Source organism: Bacillus rossius, chromosome 6 (assembly GCF_032445375.1).
Source record: "Bacillus rossius redtenbacheri isolate Brsri chromosome 6, Brsri_v3, whole genome shotgun sequence".
NCBI lineage: Eukaryota > Metazoa > Arthropoda > Insecta > Phasmatodea > Bacillidae > Bacillus > Bacillus rossius.
In genome coordinates, this window is record NC_086334.1 from 32,394,743 (window position 1) to 32,411,489 (window position 16,747).

The following is a 16,747-nucleotide window of genomic DNA, read 5'->3' on the forward strand; positions in this document are numbered from 1 at the left end:
GATCATCCCTGCATTTGCCTTGCACTCGGCGCAAGCTGAGCAAGTGCTTAATTTGCCTGCCCTGCAATTGCAGTCAAAAATATGTGATCGTTAAGGCTAGGTGGTTTGGTTGGTTCTAATAAGTTTCCTTGTTGACTCTAGTGACTGCCGTGTGAATACAGTTTTCACACCAGGCAAATTGTGGAACCAACTTCTCTTCCCAGCGATGTTATAACCCGAGGAACCAGGAGAATTTTATTTTGCTTGCTCTCATGCAATAAAAGAATCAAAAAAGGATCGGCATATAAAAATTGACATAGCATTTTCATGCCACATCCCTCCAAGCTCCACTCCTTTTTGAATTTATCGCCGAATTCCTTACACCTCATATCCCATATCGCGGGACTACTACGGTTTTTTTTCCTTTCTATGAAATGCTCCACATTGAAACTAACAGGTGAAACGTCCTCCATTACGTGTTTCTCAGCTGTCGCGATCAGTTTTTTTTAGATGATATTTGTATATATTCTATAAACTTCCAAGAGCATGAAGAGCACATCACTTTGGTGTTAAGATAATTGCGTGAAGCTAGGGAAACTGTAAATAGGAAAAACTTTTGTTGGACGAAGAACCAGACTAAGTTCTTACAATTTTTGGTAAGAAATTAAAAATTATAAATGGATCCAGCTACTGTTATCTCCAATTGTGAATTTTTCGGCACCAAAAAATGTTAAGGGCATAATGCGTTTCCTTGGAATGTTCGGCTACTTCAGTCACTTTATTCCAAACTATGCCGAAATTAGTGCACCTTTGAATTATTTAAAAAGGAAAGGAGTAGAATTGATTTAGGGAAATGATCAGAATAAGGTATTTAATCAACTAAAAGAAGCTATTACGCACACCCCGGTGTTGGTATTACCCGATTTTAGCAAAATTTATTGTCTAATGTGTTGCAAATAGTTTAGCTTGAGGAGCTGTTCTTCTTTCAGGAGAGGGAAAAGGGTCTCCTACCTGTGATGTATGCCAGTAGGATGCGTAGTAATAGTGAACAGAAATATAGCATGTACAAGAAGGAGGCACTAGCGTGTATATTTGCTGTAGAAATGTTTGAGACACTTATCGAATTTAATACCTTTAAACTTATGGACCGACAATCATCAGGTTTTAACATTGCTCTTTTCTAACCCCCGACAACTTGGTAAGATTGGCCAGTGGATTATGCGGCTCACAAAATTTAGGTTCGACATAAAGATGTTAAAGGCACAGATAACGCAGTCGCCGATGCTCTATCTCGTATGTTCGATAGTCAAGAGTTTGATGTCAGGAGTCAGGAAAGTGGTGAGCAGGAGGGAGAAGTACGGAGTGAGACTGAGGAAGAAGGTGAAGAGAGTATTGACACGGAATATTGTAATGTATTGGGAAATTATCCTGAGGCTTTTCAAAGAATTAAAGATTGGCAGAAAAATGATGATTAGGTTCAAACTATTTTGAATAATCCCGTAGAGATGGGAAAAAAGGTGGTATGAAAATAAGAAAGGGATATTGTATTTGGTCAAGGATGGAAAAAGTCGGATTTTCGTTCCCAAATTGATAAAACCCACGGTGTTGAGACACTATCATGATTATGTGTTAGGAGCGCATGGTGGTATCGACAATACGTATGATAATATTTCACTTTTTTTTCGGCCGGGGAGGAAAACCGTGGTTGAAAAAGGGGTAAGGGGATGCGAGGCGTGTCAGATAGCTAAACAGGCTCACAACTCTAAAGTGGGTATGTATTCGGTGCAAAAAATAATTAGGCCGTGGGAGAGGGATTTTACTTATGATTTTAGGCCCCTACTGAAATCTACTGCCGGTAATAACTGCCTATTAGTAGTTTTTGATGGTTTTACGTAATTTTGTTTTTTTACTCGCCATGGAAGATACGAAAAAAAAAAATCAAGTGAATAAGACGTCATCAGATAAAGTATGGAGTGTACTCGGCGGGTCGGAACTGATAGTATCAGATAATTTCAGCTATTTCGTTAGCAACAAGTTTGAAAATATGTGTGTAGAGTGGGGAATCAAACACATAATCGCAAGCCCGTACTACGCCTATCCGAATTTAGTAGGACGTTTAAATAAGATCATCAAGGTCGCCCTTACGATTTACCACCAGAAAATTAATTTAAATTAAAATTAATTTCGAAATTAACGTAGTCTAAATAGTTCTTGAAATCACTATTCACTATTTCTATGTGTTACTAGAGTCTAAAAAAATCAGCTAAAAGGTTAGGCGCGTAATATCTCTCTCTCTCTCTCTCTCTCTCTCTCTATATATATATATATATATATATATATATATATATATATATGTTGGTTATGTATGTATGACGTTGATAAACTCTGCCACCGTTTGACCGATCACCATGAAAGTTGGCACATCAAAGTATTTATTCTTGGAGAAGGTTTTCACAACAAATGGTGGTTAAGACAGTGATAAGTATTTGGTTAATGAGTTTAAATTGAGATACCATTTCAAACGCTTAGCAACTTCTGCCAGGTTATAATAATATAAAATATAGATTAAATTCCAGTGCTGCATATAAGATTTACCAAATTGTTAAAAAGAAACCCAGTTTGAAAATTTCGAACAACTTTTAAGCGGTTTCACCTGAGCGCCTAATTGAATCGGCGCCCCGCTGTGCGTAACTGCTTTGTGGGTTGTCTACCGTCTTGCAGTAGAGATACCGACACACCACAAGACTACTCGAGGTGTTTGTTCTCAAATCTGTTCATTGCTTGTCTCATTTGCTTTGAGTGCTGTGTGGTAAGACTGGCGATAATGTCAATAACCATGTACTACTTGGCTTCTGAGTTGAGGCCACGTCCGTAGAAAACACGGGGTGCCCGATGTCTCGACATGCCTTGATGCAGCCATTTGCAAGGACGATTAGCAACTGAAGGCCTTGTGCACTGAATTCTTTGCCAGAGTCATGGCCTGTGGCGTGACGTCACACTTCCCAAGCCGAAACAGCCGCAACGTTTCGGGAATTACGATCTGTTCCCGACACCAGTGCTATGTACACGAGCTTTAAGAGCTCGGAGGCGCTAAGGGCGACACTGGCTCAAGCATTGAACTCTTCTTCGTCTCTACGTGCCAGGCACCGTGCAGTCTTTTTGATGGCAACGAGACTATGTAGGACTTTCAGCGATGATCTTTTAAATTTATACTGGAATATTAAATGCAATGGCCACTTGGATATACCTATCATACATACAGTACTGTGTGGCAAATTTTGCATAGCCTACATAAAAACGGCCATGTCAAAGCACGAAAACAGCATTTTTCGTTGTCCAAAAAAAGTTGAATACTAAAAAAAGAAACAAAAATTGAATAGGAAAGTGAAATTGCTCTTAAGTGCCCCGCCTACCCGGACACAGATATGGTGTGCAGAGCTTCAGAGAAAACCAAGTGATTTTAAGACTGTTCAAGATATCATAGAGGTGTCTGTTTACGAAAAGCATTTAAGTATACGCTGAGAGTGAATGAATAGATCTGTTTTAGTTTTGTGTTTTTAAATATTTATTTTTGTGAGAATGGCTAAAACGCGTGTTTTCAGAAAAATTGTGAGACTTCAAAACAACTGGTACAAATACTTGAAATCACTCAAGGGACTTACATTACTTCTTTATTTTCATTTCTTCGCTATATAATATAATGTGATATGGTAACCGATCAAATGTCATGGTTGTCTTATGCACGAGGAGAAGACCGTGCACAAGTTCAGAGCACTGCGCTTAGAGGCGATACCGCACTAGAAGCATCAGCGAGCAACGCACTTATCACCCCGCTACAGTAACACAAATACACTTTTGACTAGGCGGGTCGCTTAAAAGTTTTTCGCAAACGGACACTACTCCTCTGATGTCTTGAGCAGTCTTCAAATCACGTGGTTTTCTTCTGAAGCTTTACACACCATATGCGTGCCCAGGTAGGCGGGGTATGAACCCGAATAAATAAACAATAAACACCAGGTGGTCACCACAGTTAACCGCAATGGCGTTGATATGTGATCCTCCATCATTGGTTTTTTGTTCATCTCCCATGCAATGCACAATGTTTTCATAGGCGTAACACCAGTTGGTCCTAGTATGCACAGGTCCAACCATTAGGTCTGACAGCAGATACTAATATTATCACCTGTGCACTGTATTTTTTTTTTTTTGTAAATCGAACAGAAAAATTCAATGTAAAATAACAGATAATTGTAAATTTGTACATTTACATGAAAAGAACTTTATCACTAAAAATAGTTTTCTCAGTAATACTGGGTTCGGATTATTACCCGGGCATTTATACTTTGTGTTGTCCCAGTATCTCCCATGGTTGAAGTTATTTATAAACCGTTCCCTGAATAGCGCACATAATAAGCATGGTACAACAAAATAAAGTAAAATTATTGAATATTTGATATTATTTTCCATGATTGAAAAAATTATGCTTGATTAAGCATCAATTAATGTGTAAAATTATGCGCCAGTTGTCGTAAGAAATACGCAGTCTTATTTAAATACACGTATTTCATGTTTGCAAGAATAACCATAGTCATGTGTTGTACGAATTTATAATATCTTTCTTGTAGTATTACAAATTATTTCTTGGCAACTGGTTTCCAAAATAATCTTTTGAAAAATAAAATGAATTTTTTTTTTATCTGTTTTTTGAGTAATTATAGAAGTAGAGTGCAGGCAAGGCTGCGCAGTATGGAATTTTAGTGCGTGGCCAATATTTACCGTGCCTACAAACACGCGTCACAGTCGTTCACTTAAAGTATCATGGTTCGTGGCGAAAAAGAAAACATGTGGAAACTTACTTTTTTTCACGTAAAAATAACGTCAAAACTGCTTTAAAATCGAGACATCCCTCTTACATTTGGCGAATGAACTTGTAAACTTTAACTGATTCTTAAATAACTGAATGCCAATTTTAAATGTAGTTCATAATATTTGTAATAATAACACGATGTGTTTATGTCTGAAATTGGTATGATGTACTCTGACTTTGTATGATATTTGCTAAGCATGTCACTATTTAAATAAATTTACTGGCACTAACATTTTCCCGTTTTACTTATTTGTTTCATTGTACTAAGAGGAAGATAAACTTTAGTGTTCTTCACACATATGAATGTTTCCGATGCGTTTCAGACACGCAACATGACTTCACTGAAACACTGTAACGTAACGGAAATACGTGCGCAACTTCGATGTCTTTACGGGTCTACAGCCCACTTGTTAGGCGCTCGGTGTTATTCGCTTGCGTCATCGCCTCATGGACGCCTTGCTAAGGCGTGGGGCATGACCAAGGAGGAAGGAGGTTGCATGAACAACCTCCTTGGGGCGTGACGCACGCGGCCGTAAGCCGGCTAGCAGTCACGTCGCCGGCGAAACCTTTTTCGTCCCAGAGAGCGCGCGCGTCCTTCGCGCGAAGGGAGGGAGGGAGGGAGAGAGTGCTCGCCGGGTGTTGTCGGAGTGGGGGAAGCGTGGGGCGGGAGGGTGGAGCTGCCACCACCCCACCCGTGGAGGGAGGGCTAGACTGCCGCGGTCCGCGCGACGAACATCTGATTCAAACCTCGTGCGCGCTCGCGGTCGGTGGCTCGACGGCATTTTCGCGCGCGCAGTTTTTTTTTGTTCCTTCTCCCGCGTCCGTTGGCGCAGGCGCGAGGAGTGATCTCGAGGCCGGACAAAGGACGCGCCAGGAGGATTACAGGAAGGAGCTCCCCTTACCTGCGCCGTGCGAACAGCTGCGCGCGGGCTGAAAGACGGTGAGTACCTCGGCCGTTAACGGATTCTCTTCTGCCAACCACATGTTGCCAACCGGCCGCCCGGGTTTGCCATACCACGCAGCACGTTGGTTTCAAAAACACTTCTGTGACGTTGCAGAAACAGTGCATTGTTTCAGTGTACGATGTCACAGTTCTTTTTTTAGTATCTGAAAAATGGCGTGCTCTTTGCCGATTCAGTTGGATATTGAATTGCGGCAGTTTTTGAACGGGACTTCCAAAATTAAAATTAGCTCTCAACTACTTGAGAAACAGTCTGTTTGCTCATAAATCGAGCCACGACACACACATCACCGCGGCATTTGAATTATAAGTTCCGCCGGTGTGATTTAGAAATTCACGAGCACTTTGTTTACCGTTGAACACCACGTGCTCTAATTGGGATGCGCTTGACAGTGTAGCCTAACTTCTAAAACTAGCTACCCGATGGAATACGTCGATCAAGGCCGGGTTTTATAAATTTCGCAAGCAACGCAAGAGCGCAAGCACGCAAAACACAACTTAACTCAAGAAAAACAACGATCATTTATGAAAGCACGAAAGTTGCAAGACTGCAACTTCAAATTGCAAAAACTTGTAACAATATTTCCCTAACGGGCTTCTTTTGATAGGCTGATTTACGTTTACCATGCAAATGAGCGAAATTTCCAATTATTTGATTCAAATGGGTTATTTACTGTCAATGTGCAAAATTTTAGCTAGTGAAAAGTTATCCATGGAATAATAAAAAAAAATCGTAGTCTTCTATATGTACACATAACGTCAGCATCTTTCAAATTTTTCGGAAATTTAACTATAGAAGGCGGAAACGCAAGAAGTTGAAATTTGGGTAGTTCTTTCATTGTGTTGCGATTTTGAGTCTTGCATAATTTTTAAACCAGCGTTCTTAAATGTGGTTTAACGTTTCGTGCGTAGTTTATAAACCCAGACCAAGTGTTTGCTAATGTTGAATTGCAGTCGGAAATTTTTTCACTCATCGGCTGTCCTTGAAGTGAACTGAAAGTTGTTGTGCTCCCACGTGGGTGCACCACCTGCATTGCGCATGTCTCACGGCTTGCTTTTTCAATGACAGTGCTTCTGACCGTTTCCAGTTCACACGGGTTTGTGCCTACGACCTCCACATTTTCTCGGCAAAGCAGAGGTGGCGGAACGCGAGGCACCGTTGGTTGTATGCGAACTTCTGAATCACGAATTGAGACGTATGATCAACAAAACAAACACCAGAAAAAAAAAGGCGAGTATGGGTTCGCGAATGGGTGCAGAAGAGGGATATTCTCGGTGCCCCACAAATTCTTTGTGCATGGAATTATCTCTGGAAGACGAAAATGGCTACAGAATTTTTTTTTCGGCTTCAACCAAACCTATATTGGATTCTACTTAAAAAAAAAAAAGTAAAATCTATCATTCAAAAAGGGGACAATAATATGAGGAAAGCGATTCCAGCAGATTCTAAGCTGGTTGTCTGTCTCTTTGAGATTGTTGGCTACTGGGGATTCATTTTCCAGCCTCCAGTATTTATTTAGAATACCAAAAAATACTATCAGCCAATTTGTTTCTGTTTTGTTTGACGCGATTTACAATGCCTTGTTGGGTTACATTGAGTTATGAACTTTACAAAACATCTTTGTGAAAACATTGAAATAGTTAAAATATTTAAAAATCACAGTATTATATGATATGATTTGTTTAGGTACCAAAATCTGAAGAATCTAGGAAAGAAATAGAATGTGCTTTTAATGAGAAATGGAATTTCCCCGGTTGCATGGGGGCTATTGACGGCAAACCTGTGAATATTCGTGTTCCAATGTTTAGTGGTAGCGAGTATTACAATTACAAACATTCCTTCAGTGTAATACACCTGGCTGTTGCTGATGCCAACTACCGCTTCCTGTACATTGATGTTGGAGCCCAAGGAAGACATTCTGATGGTGGTGTTTTTGACAATAGTTCTTTGAAACAAAGTTTTGAAAACAATGATCTGCAAATTCCAGATGATTTCGTATTTTTTTTGAAGACGAGGCATTACCTTTGAAATCGTATTTTATGAGGCTCTACCCCAGAAGATAGTTGAATACCAGTGGTAAAATATTTAACCTTAGTCTGTCAAGGGCAAGAAGGACTGTAGAAAATGCTTTTGGCCTTTTGGTGTCATGATTTAGAGTATTTGAAAAGCCTATAGCTATATCTGTGCCGACTGCCATAAAAATAGTGACAGCAGCTTGCGCCTCACACAACTGGGTTCAGTCAAGATCCGATTGAAATTTTTATTCTACTGCAGTTATTGATAAAGTGGATGTGGAAAACTGCACTTTTACATCTGGTTCGTGGAGAGAAGATCGAGAAAGCAGGGGACTAGTAGTTTACAGCCGTTTCCACAAATTAACAAGTCAGGTCAAGTTAAGTCAGGGAAGTTGAAATCGGCCAGGGAAAGTCTTGGAATTTACTTTAAAACCTGGAAAAGTAATGGAAATTCCTCAGTAATAGTCATTTTTTAAGGGGGAAATGGCGTGCTCCGTAATGTCATCACCCAGACTTTGAACACATTTCCTTTTTCAGATGGTGTTTTAATGCCTAGTCATACACACTGTAAAATGGCGTTTGAACTAGTACAACCAATAAGGCTGAAATTTCGTTATTTGTTTCTGGAAATGGCAAAATAATTAAATTATTAAAATAAAATAAAAAGTCAGGGAAATTTGTAATATTGGTTGTGGAAAGTCATTGAAAAGTCGGGGAAATTTTTTCTACAGATATTTTTGTGGACACCCGGACTGTACAGTAACTTATAATTATCTTCATCATCATCGTCATCATCGTCATCATCATCATCATCATCGGAACCCGTGTTGTTATTAATTGCGGTTGGGAAGACGGCCTGCGGCGTTCCGTTAGTGTGTCAAGACTGGCCGGGTGGTGGCGACCTACGCTGTCAGGTAGTCGGCGGGGTAAAGGTCGCGCGTCCGCAACTGTCGAAGCGTGTCACGTGATGGCGAGAGCCAACCCATTGCGCGCCTGGCTTCGCCGCGGTCCCAGCGATGATTGGAAGTTTAGCGTGACTGACAATAGGAGGCTCGTGTTCGTGGGAGAAACGACACCAAATATTGCAACAGGGACAGTAGGGGAAACTGGTACGAAATACACGAGACAAGTGATGTAACGATGTCAGCGAACCTGGCGACATAGTGTACCCACTTTTTTTTTTTTTGTACGATATGTGTATAAAGTGCTTGAGACTAGTTACAGTAGTGGCATCTAGCGGCGTGGAGTGGAAAATAGCTTGAAAACAATGCAATAACCTGTCTCGCGCTTCGCCAGTGCCAATTGGCCAGAGTTTCCTGTATTGTTCTTTTACGATATTTGCGATACAGACGAAGAATAACAAGAGAACAGGAGCGTTATCAAGGAGGGTCAGGGGGGTCATGGTTTCCTTGTAAAGCTTATTTTCTCACAATAATGATGTAACTAACTAAGCAGCTTAAAATTACTTTCAATTTATGGCCACTAAATATGCAAAATTAGAGAGAATCTTTCTCTTAAATCACAAATAAAAACACGATCATAAGCAGTGGTATGTCAGGTTCCATCTACCTTTCATAAGTGGCACTTGTTATCTCAGAATTTAAGACTTAAAAAAAAATCATTGAGGTTCCTCAGGTAGCTCCAAAATGCATTTTCAAGGATTATATTTTAAAAAACTCCCCCCCCCCCCAGATTCCACAAAAAAATATACTTATAGCTTCCTTCGGCCCCCTCCCACAAATACTGGCTTCGTCTGCGTGAAACGCGCTTGAGCTGGGATCGAAGGCGGATCCGCAGTGCGCCAGGAAATACGAAGCGCCGCAGCATCCACGCTGTTAGAAAATTATCCGTAAAATTACCTGAAAAGAGCTGGTAAAAAAAGGGGGGTTGTCTGTAAAGTTGGTTTACGTACGATAATTTTACGTGATAACGTCATAAGAAAACATTGATGAAAAATTGCATCCTTTTTAATTTTCAAATATTACAGTGGAACCTGGATAATTCGAACTTCTTTAATTCGAAATCTTCTTTAATTCGAATTTTCCTCTTGGTCCCTAGCATTTTGTATCTAAACAATGCTAAAAATCGTGGATAATTCGAATTTTATTTTGGATAATTCGAATTTTTGGTGCGTCTAATTTAGTGAATAAATTATAAACTACGGCTCAAAAAATTGTAAATTTATCGGGAAATACGTTTTACAAACAATACTCGGCAAAAGTTAAGCGTTTGACCAAATGCGCGGTAGCTTGTAGTGTGATGACTCACCCTTCCCCTCCCGCACACTTGTGCCGAGTGCCGACCGCCTGCGCGTAGCAACAACACGCAGCAGTAGTGTCTCCAAGGTCACCCCTCCCCACACTCACCCCTCTCCACTCCGTACTGTACAACTGTGCATCGTTCTGTGTATCGTCTGTTTTGTAACATACAGTGTACTGTAGCTTATTTAAAATTGTCTTTTGATGTGTGATTACGTGTAGTTTTTACGTACAGTGACGTTTAGTGAGTGAACTGTGAGAGTAGCAACCATGGCGTCGACCTCGTCTACAAAATCCCGTGCTTATAAAACTTTGACTCTAGCTGAAAAAGTAGCGGCGATTAGGGAAGTGGACAAAGGCGTAAAAAAGAAATTGGAAATCGCGAAGGACTTTGGGATTCCACCCAACACTCTATCCACTTTCTTGAAGAATAGAGATAAAATTCTCAGCAGTGCAGAGGAATTTGATAAAGACCGAAAACGACTACGAGAACCAGATAACCCAGACGTCGACAATTATGTTCTTAAGTGGTTCAAGCAAGCCAGAGACAAAAAAATTCCGTTGAGTGGTCCCCTAATAAGGGTAAAGGCCGAGCAATTCGCTAAAGAATTGGGCAAACAAAATTTCAAAGCTAGCACTGGATGGCTGGATGGTTTCAAAGAACGTAATAAAATTACGTTCAAAGCAGTCTGTGGCGAAAGTGGGGCAGTGAACCAGCAAGAAGCCGGCCAGTGGAAGCGAGATTTAGAAGAGATGATCCAAGATAGAGACCCAAACAATATTTTCAATGTTGATGAGACTGGCCTTTTTTTTAAATGCACACCGGACAAAACATTGGCATTTAAAAGCGAAAAATGTCATGGTGGAAAACTAAGCAAAGAAAGAGTGACGCTTTTAGTCGGAGCAAACATGGACGGCTCAGAAAAGCTGCCCTTGTTGATGATTGGAAAATCGGCTAATCCCCGTTGTTTTAAGAATGTCAAGTCGAAACCGGTGGATTACGTTAACAGCTCAAACGCTTGGATGACAGGCGACCTGTTTTCAAAGTGGCTAATAAAGTTGGACAAGAAGTTTATTAAAGAAAAGCGTCAGGTGGTCCTCTTCATCGACAACTGTACTGCGCATAACACCATACCAGTGTTGAAATGTGTTAAAGTGGTTTTTTTCCCAGCCAATATGACATCTGTTGTCCAGCCAATGGACCAAGGGATTATAAAAAATTTGAAACATTTCTACAGAACCTTGCTGGTAGAAAACATACTGTCCGGAGATGGAAACGCCCTGAAAATAAAGCTCGATATTCTGCAAGCTTCCAGAATGTGTAAGCAAGCGTGGGACAGAGTGAAGCCAGAAACAATCAAAAACTGTTTTAAAAAGGCAGGTTTTGTTAAAACCGAGGACGAAACTGTGGAAGCCACTGAAGCGGAAGCCATTCCAGCAGCAGTCGACGGCTGGGAGAATGTGGGAGCCGACCCGACCATCTCGTACGAAGACTTTCTCAATGTCGATGAAGATGTTGCGGTGTGCGGTGACGTCGCTGACACCGAAATCATCGCAGAGGTGCTCGGCCGTGAGAAGCAAGACGATGACGGGGAAGGTTCGGAAGAAGAGATCGCTGGAGTAGAAGAAGAACCGGTGCCGAGTGCAGCTGACGCCATGAATCACATAAAAGAACTTAGACGTTTTTTTGAGAGCCGAATTAATGTAAGTGATTCATACTTCATCTCTTTGAATAAGTTAGAATCTTTTGTAATGGCCGAGAGCCTTAATTCGAGAAAACAGGCCAAAATATCATCTTTTTTCAAAAACAATAGGTTGTTTTTATGTTTCAGTTCAATAGTTTTAAGGTCATTTTAATATGTATGTATCGTTTAGGCATTAATCGATGTATTTATTCAAAAAATGTCAACCAATAAAGAGTTTTAATAGAAAATATGATTTTTTATTGTTTTGGCCCTATTTATATTACGAACTTCCTTAATTCGAATTTTTGGATAATTCGAAGTTTTTGACTGGTCCCTTGAGGTTCGAATTATCCAAGTTCTACTGTATTTACAGTTTTTGCAAATTTAATTTAAATAAATTGTTTAAATATAATCACGAACAATTAGATAAAAAGCCCGCCTTAACCTGTTTGATATTAAAGAAGATTTTCTCGCACGGTGGTTGGCTGGTTCTTGCACGCTCGGCTCAGGCGGAACGTGACAATGAGTCATGCTTTTTCGTGCGTGCAGCCGGCGTTCATCGATTTATAAGACGTTATCACGTCAAAAATTCTCCAAAACCCGCGTAGAACATAAAAAAAAAGTCCACATTTTTATGTCGAATTTTTGTCAATAATTTCATTACGCTTTGTTAAGTTATTGAAGTTTAGGTATGTATGTCTATACACAAAATAAGTTCCAGTGTCCATATGAGACAAGTGCACGGACTGAAATCTAAAATATAGCTGAGTAAAAAGACTTGAAATTGCTTGGATTTGATCTTGAACTAAAAATTAGCATTCTTTCACCCTACCTGTGATACCATCGACCATTAAAAGCTTCTGTGTTGCGGCCCAAGGTTTTTGCGCGTGGATTTAACGAGACACAAGTCATCAGGAGGCGCAGACGTTTTAGAGTCAGCCGTACGCAGTAGCAACCAGCAGTCTGGTGTAGGCACAGGGCAGCGATAGTTGGTTGTTGGCTTCGGCGATTAGCGTAGCGTTGATTGTTAGTACGGTGCAAACATCAATAGTAATGGCCGGCTTATGCGCCGAGACACCCAATGTGCACAAGGCGGTGTGCGGGGAGGCGTAACAAATTGCAGCAGGAGCAGTGCGCACTTACCAAGGGGGCTTTCTCAAAGACGTGTACCGAGTAGGAGGTAGGAGGACCTTCTTGATACGGCTTAACCAGCGACTGCCTGAAAACTTGCAGTTTCACACCACGATGGGCTATGCGCACCGAACTGCGTATGGCTGACTCGAACCGTCTGAGCCCTGCTCCTCGGCTGTTTCCTGCGCGGCATATGAACGTCACTGCGCGTCCGCTCAGCCAGTGGAGTGGCGTCCTGAAGCCCGCCAAATTCAAAACTTGAGCGCCACTGTTTGCGCGTGTGACTTTGCAAGCTTTCGTCTCCGGACACGTGTTCCTTTGACGCAAGTTGCTCATTTAAGCATTCCCCGCCACCCATTAAATTTACGCTCCGCGATTTGATAACATCCTGTACGCAACGTTCGGGCTCTTGCACCAGAACAAACAAAACCAAGCGAGATGACGCTGTGGTGAAATGCCGGACTCGCTTCCAGGATGACCCCGAGTCCCGGTCCAGCCATATCTTGATTACGGTTTTTCCACGATCTTCCGTTAAGTACTTCAGAGCTACTGCTTGGATGGTTTCCTACAATAGACCATTGTTTAGTCCTCCCCCAATCTCCCTGAATTGTGTTAGTTGAAATTGCCCTTCTCTATTGACCTCGCTTTCCATGAACTGTACAACCCCGATGAAAGAAATTAAAATTACTTTTGGTTATTGCGCTAAAATGTGCAAGTTGTTAGTCGTCAGTTTTGTGTTGAACGTGTTTATATATTATGCAAGAAACACAGGACACCAAAAGTTAAACAACAACTTTTTTAGATCCCTGTTTATAAACTACGCAAGACTCAAAAACGCAACGCTTTATCGTCGGTCAACTTTATGCTTCTCTCGTTTCGTAATGTGAATAGATGCGTGCGATTTTTCTTTCCATCACACGCATAAAGTTTTACCTTATTTAGACTGTCGCAAACTGAAAATAAATGAGGATTTTAAATCAAATTTTTAAGAAATTCACTATTTGTAGTTAAAAATACATTCTTCGTGAAATGAAGCCCGTTGAAGAAAAGTTATTTTACAGATGTACAATTCCAAGCTGTCGGGTTTCCGACTTATTGCGCCCAGCGTGTTTTATAAACTAGCATAGCTTTATTGAGTTTGTTGCGTGTTATTTACCTTCGCTCTTCCCTTTCTTGCCAAGTTTACAAACCTTGCCTTACTGTCCGCGCGCTACCTCTGAACCGCTGGGTGATGGTGCGGTTCACAGAAGTAGGACACACTTCTGCGCCATGCTGTGGTGACGAGTCCTAATGGTTAGAGACAGACTCGCGCGTTATTTTACCGACACCAGTGTAGACTTCACATCATTGCTAGAGACTGGAAAAATTCGTGGATTCATTTCGAAGTATGCTAGAATCAAAACACGTTCACCTTCGTACCGCGTCTGTGATTTACCTGAAGGTCTCAGAGCATATCAAGAATCCCCTTAAAAATAGTATCGAATCATAAAGCACTCCAGTTGACATGTATCACGAGTCAGTAGCCAATGAGCAGGTGGCATTTGTACGAGTATAACGTCAACGAAGTTCGTTCACTAAGTATTCTGTGATACGGGGTCATCGAATCATTTTAAAATGCATAGTTATATGTTGTTGTAGACAATGTACAAGTGGTTGTATTACAAACGTTATCGCTTAGGAGCAGAAGGTCTGCGAACAAGTCACTGAGGCGAAGATGCGCTATGTGGATGCGAGTAAGTCGACCTTGAAGCCATACTCGCTGTTGGTGTCCGGGTCTTGCCCAGAGTTCTCACGCGGCCAAGAACAAACAACAGCGAATATTCCCACTCCTCCATTCTCAGTAATAGTCTGAACCTGCAAAAAAAATATTTACAAAGTCATAGACACTACATAAAATGTGATTTGACGTTATCTTAAAGGTGGGTATCCAATTGTTGCATTTTATACGTTGCGTTACGTGTAACCCCGTGACACGGCACGTTTCAACGATGTTGGAATTCCCGCCACGTCACTCATCCGTTACAGCATATCCGTGTCAAAAACAAATGGTACGTCCCGTAGATACACCAGAATGGCAGTTTATCAGTAGCCATGAGCGCAGATTAACGGCTGCTTCCATTTTTGTACACCTAACGCTTAAAAGAAGAAAGAAAGTCACTTCGTTGTTGGATGTCAAAAGTATTTACAAGTAGGGAGCTGTATGGTACAAATGATTGTTCACACTTACCACCTTCCGCCTCACGCATTTGAACTGCGCGCGTTGCGTTTATGCGCATCAGTGTAACGTCATACGTTTTGCGATTACACGCAATGTTTGTGTAAAATGTTTACTCCAAATGACGTCAGTTATCATCAGCTTCTTCGTAAACGCCACGTGGTCACAAATCACCTTGTATGTGCAACTCCTCAATAATTTGTCTAAATAATCAATGGATGAATCGTGGCTCGACGTCTCAACATCGAGGGGCGACTAGGGTGAGAATGACGCGTCGACGGTATGTACGGGTGTAGAAAATGCGACGTACCACTGGCGGAGACAAACCAACGGAACCACGGCAACGTCCACAACTTTTTTACCGCCGGGAATAGAACCTCGCTGGAAGGCGAGTGATCTGACCTCTGGACCACCGTCTCTACGGAATTATTATAAGGACAGTCGCGCCACGAGAACCAAACACATGTTTCGAAAACGTGAGGTTCTTTTACTATATAGCGTCTCATTCGTAGATTGCAGTGTGGCAATAAATTGTCTCTCTCTCTCTCTCTCTCTCTCTCTCTCTTTAACACACGCCGACTGCCGTAAGCGCTGTCTTTGTTTCTGCGCACGCTGTTGCCATACGTAATACTAATTTGGAGAAAGCAATTTTGCTATTTGTATAGCTTCTAAAAATGCATCAGGCGATCTATATTTTGCATACTTAGTGGCATATTAAGAGGCCGAAAAATTCAAAAACCTAACATCTTCATTGGGAACTTTTTTGAAGTATTTCAAACTGTATCACATACAAAAAAAACCTACAGTTGTATTAAAATCATATTTTTTTTGTTAGTAAATTCAGGCTTTGGGACGCCTCCGCCGAATAAATCACGTTTCAGTTATTTAACTGGCGCCCCGGGCAGAACGTAACCTGACCATCTATGGAGACCTTGTCAAGATCTCTAGGAACTCCCGCTCAGACTTGATCCGTCTCATCCGTTCGTCACCCGACCGTCCGTCAATCACGTGACATACAGCCAATCAGATGGCCCGAAAAATTTCATCCCTCCATCCGTCAAAACCTTGCCGAGATTTAACTCTCGACGGACGGACGGTGAAATTATAACCTCAAAAATATCTTAAAATAGTTATCTTTGTTTAATTTTTTTTTGTTTTTAGTTTTTTTTTTTTGCTAAACATCTCCCGCATTATGTTTTTAACTTGCTTATGAACACTTAAAGTTGATATTTGAAACAAAAATTATAAATATTTTTGAGTTTATTTTATAATTTATAAGTGTCTAGCGTATACATTATCTTTAGAGGCTGACATTTTTCGCGAAAAAATTTGAAAGCCTATTAGACTGCAACATGGTTTCATCCTTGAGATTGGCGTCCGTCTGCGAGAGAATCCGCTGCCTTATTTGACCGAGCCACTCAGGACGCGTTTACTTCCGCACTGGATTACTGTGACTAGTGTTGTAACAGTAAATACCTACGTACCTCAAAGAAACTCACCCAGTTACGAAACACAGACGACGCTACAGTGTTTTGACTTTCAGCTAGTCTGGGAATTCTTTTCGCGATATATGCATGCAGTAGGCAAATTTCTTCAAAAAATATAGCTTAACATTTGATGGCGGCATCCAAGTAG

At 41.1% G+C, this 16,747-nt stretch overlaps 1 protein-coding gene and 1 pseudogene across 1 annotated transcript in view; both read left to right on the top strand.

The window, feature by feature from the left end:
- Positions 1 to 5,567: 5,567 nt before the first annotated feature.
- Positions 5,568 to 16,747, top strand: part of LOC134532988 (unconventional myosin IC) — a 157,411-nt gene continuing 146,231 nt past the window's right edge. Inside the window, exon 1 of the mRNA XM_063370090.1 lies at positions 5,568 to 5,786. The gene's annotated coding sequence lies outside the window, so the exon portion shown is untranslated. The remainder of the gene's footprint in view (positions 5,787 to 16,747) is intronic.
- On the top strand, positions 5,786 to 9,355 carry LOC134532992 (uncharacterized; annotated as a pseudogene).